Source organism: Canis lupus, chromosome 5 (assembly GCF_003254725.2).
Source record: "Canis lupus dingo isolate Sandy chromosome 5, ASM325472v2, whole genome shotgun sequence".
NCBI classification, from domain to species: domain Eukaryota; kingdom Metazoa; phylum Chordata; class Mammalia; order Carnivora; family Canidae; genus Canis; species Canis lupus.
Genome location: NC_064247.1, coordinates 1,259,324 through 1,266,181, shown reverse-complemented (window position 1 = coordinate 1,266,181; position 6,858 = coordinate 1,259,324). Strand labels below are relative to the sequence as shown.

At 52.6% G+C, this 6,858-nt stretch overlaps 1 long non-coding RNA gene across 1 annotated transcript; it reads left to right on the top strand.

Annotated features, from left to right (window-relative positions):
- Positions 1–1,374: 1,374 nt before the first annotated feature.
- Positions 1,375–3,874, top strand: LOC118354891 (uncharacterized). The gene is made up of 4 exons (XR_004816272.2): positions 1,375–1,571; positions 1,950–2,036; positions 2,543–2,652; positions 3,394–3,874. It is a non-coding gene; the product is annotated as an uncharacterized LOC118354891 (long non-coding RNA).
- The last annotated feature ends 2,984 nt before the right edge of the window (positions 3,875–6,858 follow it).

Below are 6,858 nucleotides of genomic sequence, written 5' to 3'. Positions count from 1 at the left end.
ATGGGGCAACTGAAGCGGGGACAGCAGCCCGATAGAGACCTTGGAGAAGCGCGAGCTGCAGAGCCATAAGATGGCACGTGCGCTACGGGATCCTAGAGGGTGAGTCAGGGGAAGACAGCAGGCGCCTCCGAATCAAGCTGCCTTCTCCCCCATCGGCTGAGCCAGAGTTTGGGCGAAGCAGCTTCCCACCCAGACAGTAATGTGGTCATAGCAAACACTTGGTCATGCTGGCAGGTGCCCAGGGATTAACAGCAAGCTTATTAAGTGACATAGAGCTGCAGGATGCGTTTTTCATTGTTGGCCCCAAGCAGAGCTGTCGATTTAGTCTCGGTGAATTCCGAACCGTGTGGCTGCACCTGGGGGTCACCAAAGGCACAGCAGGTGGAGGGCATGCAGGGCGGGCTGTGGCGGAGAGCTTCCCACACCGCAGGGTCTCAGCCTCTTCCCAGGAGGCTGCCTCCTCCCCAGCCGGGGTCAGAGCTCTTCCAGCCGGAAGCCAGGAAGGGACGAGAAAAGGTTCGTGTCAGGGACGCAGCGGCGGCCGACAGGGAACGTATCACCCGAGCCAGCCCTTGGCCCAGAAAGGGGAAAGGCAGAGCTGGCCAGGGCGGGCCTTCCTCGCACAGAAGAGCCCGTAGGTGGCCTGGTCCTGCCCCTCTGGCCACGACGGACGTGCCCCGGGGGCCGCCATGTGCCACCTGCCTTAAGCTGAGCCTCTAAGCCTGTTGCTACATTTTCTCCCCTCTCAGCCAGGAATCTGGAGTCCTACCCCCCACAGCAGACCTCCGAGGGACAGAGCTGCTCCGGGGAGTTCTGCAGGCGTCTTTCCCAAGCTGGCCTGAGTCTGCTCCTCTGGACGCCCCGCCGCCCCAGCCCTGCCTTTTCTTGCCCTAAAGGAACAGGTGGTGATTGGCTCAGAGCAGAACAGACCCGGGGAGCATCTCCTCTGGCCAGGAAGAGAAAGTGACAGCAACAAGTCCCAGGGAATATGCCTGGCTCGAGACGGACGCCCGAAAAGTGAGCCTCACCCCCCCCCGCCCACCCCGGGCCCCCGGGCGGGGTGCCCCCACTCTTTCTCTAAGGAGACAAGACAAAAGGTAGCTTCTTGCCCACTAGGCTGGCACCAAGTGAGCCACAGTCAGGTTGGCTCTCGGTTATACGCAGAGTGTCGAGCCAGAGCATTGAAGAAAGGATCGCTTTTTGCAATAGGATTGTTCCTCACATGGTGAGAAACTTCTAGAGATGGAGGTTTAAGCCAAGAAGGTGGGACTCTGGCTCCAAGGAAGTAAGCGAGATGGAGGTGACGGGGCTAGGGTGGGGAGGAGGGGTATGGGCGGGCAGGTCTGCCTGGATCAGCTGTCGGGCCGGGCCGGGGCGGTCCCTCACACCCAAACCCTTGTTAACCTTTCGCATCCCGTGTCCTCCAGGCAGCACCACCCACTCACGCCTTCAACCTCGGCCATGCTGCTTCTGCTGCGGCAACCACAGCCTTGGCCCCACTCCAAAGACTGTTCCTTCTCACTTGAGTCATTTTCATAAGCAACTGCTGAAAACTGGAAAGGCAAGGCTCGGTGAGTTTGGGAGCCATGCAGAGAGGTCAAGCCACTCTACCTCCTACCTCTAGAAACTTACACCTCCTGGAACGTGAGGAATCGTCCTATTACCTATTACTGTGCATAAGGCACGTGAAGACGGAACGTGATGCTTGGCCAGGGAGCCGGAGCTGGCTGGCCTCCACCCACAGTGTCACGCCTCTGTCAACTGCATCCCAACCCTATAGTGCTCCCACAGGGAGAGATGTACGTGTGGAGGGCAAGCTAAGCCTAAGCCGAGGCATGCTCCCGGAAGTTTATGCTGCAAACCCTAAAACAGCCCCTGGAGATCAGTCTACACACATAGAGGTCCCCTTTGGCCAAGACTGAAGGCAGGTGTTCTTCTTTTCTCTCTAGGTCTATACCCTCTTGGCCAGGGAAGAGAGAGGACCTCAAAATGAAAGCAGAGCATTTCTTCTTAAGGCTCCTGCCGGGAATCCACAGGTCAGGACAGTTCATGGGTGGGAGAGAAAGACGGTCCTAGGGCTTCACAATCCTGAGGAAAGGAGACCACACCTGTAGCACCTTGACCCCAAGCCATCCTTGCCCTTGGCCCATGGAGACCCATCTCCTTTCCATGAAAACATGGAAATGACCCATTTTCATTTCCATGCATGAAATGAGGGAGGATAGGAGGGAGCAGAGAAATCCCGAGGCTTCCCCTGGTAGCAATGCCCCAGGCAAGCCGGGCCTCTGGGTCAGTCAGCTCTTGGCTGCATACGTCTGTTAGGAACCGGAAGGACTCCCCAGTGTCTTCAGGGTCCTCTTGCTCTCACCTGAGCTAACATGACGAGGAGCCAAATTACTGATGCCGTGGGAGGCTTCAAACGGTGTTTCCTGTGGGTATTATTTCCAGCCTAGTGTTGTATTAACATAGCTCTGCCTGGTGATTACTATATTATTATATATTAATCATAGGCTAATGATGCGCACTCACCCTTCTCTCTCAGTCGGCTGTGAGATCCCACTAGAGCCGGAGGCACCACACCTGCTCTCCCTGGATCTGCAGCTCCATCCTGCCCTCAGGGACCAGCCTTGGGCTCAGCACCCCTTCTTACAGGTAAAGTCAGAGGAGGATAATTTTTTGTGTCTAGGTTCCAAGCTAACAGTGTCCAAAGCCAGAGTTTGGAGCCCACGAGTCTTGGCTACCAATTAGCGCTCTTTCTTACCCTCTTTGGGGAAAGGTCTAGAAGGCAAAAATAAGGCCCAGAAGAAATGAAAGGTGGTTTTAATGATTTGCTAGGCCTAAGTATGGAGAAAGGCTGGAGCTACGGCAATTTGAGACTTGTTAACTCATCCAGGTACTGATTTAGCACCACTTAGCGCCAGCACTCACTCCTTCATTTAATAAATGTCTGTTAAGCCTTTACTTGGCAAGTGCTGTTTGAGGCAAAGTGAACAAGACAGACAGAGTTCCTACCTTCACAGAACTTTATTTCTGAAAGAGTTTCCATGACAGGCCTTGGGGATACAACAGTGAAAGACCCCGGTCGATGACCACCTACTGAAGATGGTCAAATCCGTCATTTAAGGGTGTAGTGCAGGTCCTCCCCGGGACACTGGCTGAGAAGGGGAGAGAGATACCCCAGAGGGAAAAGACTTAGTCCCCAACATAAAGGAATACGGCTTCAGGTAGGCGAGGAGTACAAACGAACACATTACAACCGATGAGGCAACAAAGAACCACAGGAATGTGCCACCGAGATGAGCCTGATGGAGCTATCAGGGAAGATGTCACTTACGTATCTGCCCTGTTCAGGGGCCACACCCTATGCCGGCGATCTCTGCTTTGCTCCTGCAGGCCTATCCTCTTCTCCAGGAGTCTCTATGCAGCATAAAGGCCATCGCACATACTCACCCACAGTATCACCAAGGCACATGACGACGTCCGGACATAGGGTATAACGTCCCTACGCTTACCGTGCTTCATATTTATAAATGCTGGCACCATGAAGAGCAAGAAGCTGATGGTGACGATGATACTGGAGATAAGAGGGCTCCCTAAGCAGAACTGTAACCTGGAGATAATACAGTCATATGCTAAGCTCAGCCCACGCCAATTTATTCACAAGACACATGCACTGCAGGGAGTTTGCTCATCGTACTCATCTTTGTATCCTTACGTAGACAGTCTATGAGATGGCCCCCACGCCCCCGGTCTCCTTTCAGACAGTCCCCTTCCTGAGAGCTGACCAGTGTTTCCAACAGAACTCTGTGGCCGTGATGGTGTGCACCTTGCAGTGCTGGATCATGATAGTATGGTGGTGGGGCGCCTGGGTGGCTCGGTCAGTTAGGTGTCCACACCACGGTCTCGGGGTTGTGAGATTAGCCCCACATTGGGCTCTGTGCTGAGCAAGGAGTCTGCTTAAGAGTCTGTCTCCCTCTCCCTCCCCCCCCCCCAATCGGGTACTCTAGATAAATAAATAGAGGTATTGTGGCTTCTGCCCTTGTCTCGTGAATTGCTCACTTGGGGGAAGTCCTTGCCATGCCACAAGGACCCTTAAGCAGCCCACGGAGCACCCACGTGGGGAGACACTGAGCACTCCCACCATGGAGAGCCGTCTTGGCCGCCATGTGAGCAAGCCACCTTGGAAGCAGGTCTTCCAGCCCCAGGCAGGGCTTCAGCCGACAACAGCCCAGGCTGCCACCTGATTACATCTCATGAGAGAGCCCAGGCCAGGACCACCTGGCCTTGCCACCGCTGAATCCCTGATCCACAGATACTGTGAGAGATAATAAGCGAGTACGGTTGTTTAAAACCACTAAGTTTGGAGGTGATATGTCATGCCGCAGAGAGAATTCACGTATACCCGTAGCGTTAACACAGTTCCGAGGACGCAGTAGGTACTCAAGAAATATTTGACAGTTAAATCAGTGGAGGAATAATGCTTCTTAGCAGAGGAGCCACCTGTCAAATGTTCTGACCGCTGGTGGGAAAGGGGGAGGCATCATAACCTGGAGAACAAAATATTGAAACTTGGAAAGATAATAAAACTTAACCCAGGATGTTGGGGTGGCTCAATCAGCTAAGCATCTGCCTTCAGCTCAGGTCACGATCTCAGGGTCCTGGGATGAAGCCCTACATTGGCTCCCTGCTCCCTGGGACGTCTGCTTCTCCCTCTCCCTCCACCTTTAGCCCCTGCTTGTGTGCTCTCTCTCTCTCTCTCAAATAAATAAATAAAATCTTTTAAAAATAATTAAGAGCCCTTAACCCATACATGTGAATATTCAAGAAATGCCCTAGTAATTTTCTTTAAATCAAAGTAAATTGGCTATGTCACTATTATTACCCCAAATCCCTTTCTTGATCTCTACTTCAACCTCATTCAAGAATCTAAGAAAGAGGGGCACCCGGGTGGCTCGGCAGTTGAACGTCTGCCTTCCACTCAGGTCGTGACCCCGGGGTCCCGGGATCGAGTCCCACATCAGGTTCCCTGCAGGGAGCCTGCTTCTCCCTCTGCCTGTGTCTCTGCCTCTTTCTCTCTTTCTGTCTCTCATGAATAGATAAATAAAAATCATTAAAAAAAAAAAGAATCTAAGAAAGGACCACATATGGGGGAAGTGTCTTTAGTCCCCAAGTCTATTAAGTCACCTCTGACGCCTTCAAAGCCCACATGCGGTGATTCCTTAAAGCTGTGTGGCTCTACGACTATAGGGACCTTCCTCGGAATCTCAGTGTCTAGAATATAATCTCTTAGAAATACAATAAAGCCATTCCCTTTTGAGGTCCTATACCTCAGTTAGTCATCCATTCAACAATACTTATTGGGTAGCATATTAGGGTTCTCCAGATTAAAATATCAATAGGATGTAGAGAGAGATACACAACCACAGCAATACATGTAGATGGGTAGATGGATACAAAGACTGATAGATGATAGATAGATGATAGATAGATAGATAGATAGATAGATAGATAGATAGATAGACAATAGGTAGATAGATTGGAACCAAAAACCCAAAATCCATAAGGCAGGCCAGCAAGTTGCAGACCTAGGGAAGAGCTGATGTTACAACTCAAGTCCAAAGGCAGTCTGCTGGCAGGACTCTCTTTTTGGGGTGACCTCATTCTTTTTTTCCTAAAAAGAGGAAGCCTTCGACTGACAGGATGAGGCCTACACAGTTTACGGAGAGTAATCTGCTTTACTTAAAAATCTACTGTTGATCGTATCTAAAAAAAATAGATCTTTATAGCAACATCCCGATTCGTGTTGAACTAGATATCTGGGTACTACGGCCCAGCCAAACCGACACATGGAATCAAACACCGTAGGTGCCATGAACTGACCTCGGCCCTGGGCGACAGGAGTGACGGAGACAGACTGGAGCTCTTACATTCCAGGGCCGGAAAAGAAACACACGGTGCACGCATATATGCCAGGTGATTAATCCTAATGCTACGAAGAGACATAAAGCAGGTGAAGTGAAAGAAACAGCTGAAGGTTGTCGTTCCTGGTAGGTCGGTCAGAGAGGGTCACCCTGGGAAGATAACGCTGGAGCAGAGACCTACATGAAGTAAAGAAGCAAGTCGTGTGAGTATGTGGGCTGAAGAACATTCTAGGCTGAGCGCAAACAGCAAGTGCAAAGGCCCCGTTTACCAGGAAGGTTGGGAGCGCGTTCCCTGCTCACAGACCTAAGGACCACCAGCCTCTCCCTCCAAGAGAATCTCCCCTCCGATACGCTCTGTCCACCCCTTCCCATCCCCGACAGACCCCCCCACCCCCCTGCCCAGGAGCCCAGGCTTCCAGGAAACAAAAGCTAAGAAGGAAATTGGTCTGTGAGCAACTTCTCTGTTGGCGATACGAGCAAGACTTGGATACTTCCTTGGAGAGGAGCGAGAGGAGCGAGGCGGGGAACATACAACAAATCAAAAATTAATTTCTCAAAACATGAAACAGCCACAGGAACAGCTGCTCCCCATCCCACCCGACTCCCATGGGGCAATTCGGGCAGATTTGGGGGTGAGGAAGGGGCACAAGGGAAGGAGAAGCAAGAGCCCTCTCGTTTTTTGAACTCTCGGATTCAGAAGAATTCACAGACTTCCGGGCCAAAGCTAGACTTCGGCCCCTCGGGCAGGAAGTCCAGCGGAGACTGAAAGCCCGCGGCTGGGCGGAGGGAAAGGCGAGGGGGGGACCGGCCGCCACCCCGCCCGCCAGCCGCACCCAGCGCCCTGGACAGAAGCCCGAGGGGCCTGCTGCACGGCCGGCCTGCGCCCTGAGGGGGAGCCTCCGTGATCACAGTGACCACCCCTCGGGGGACAGGAGTC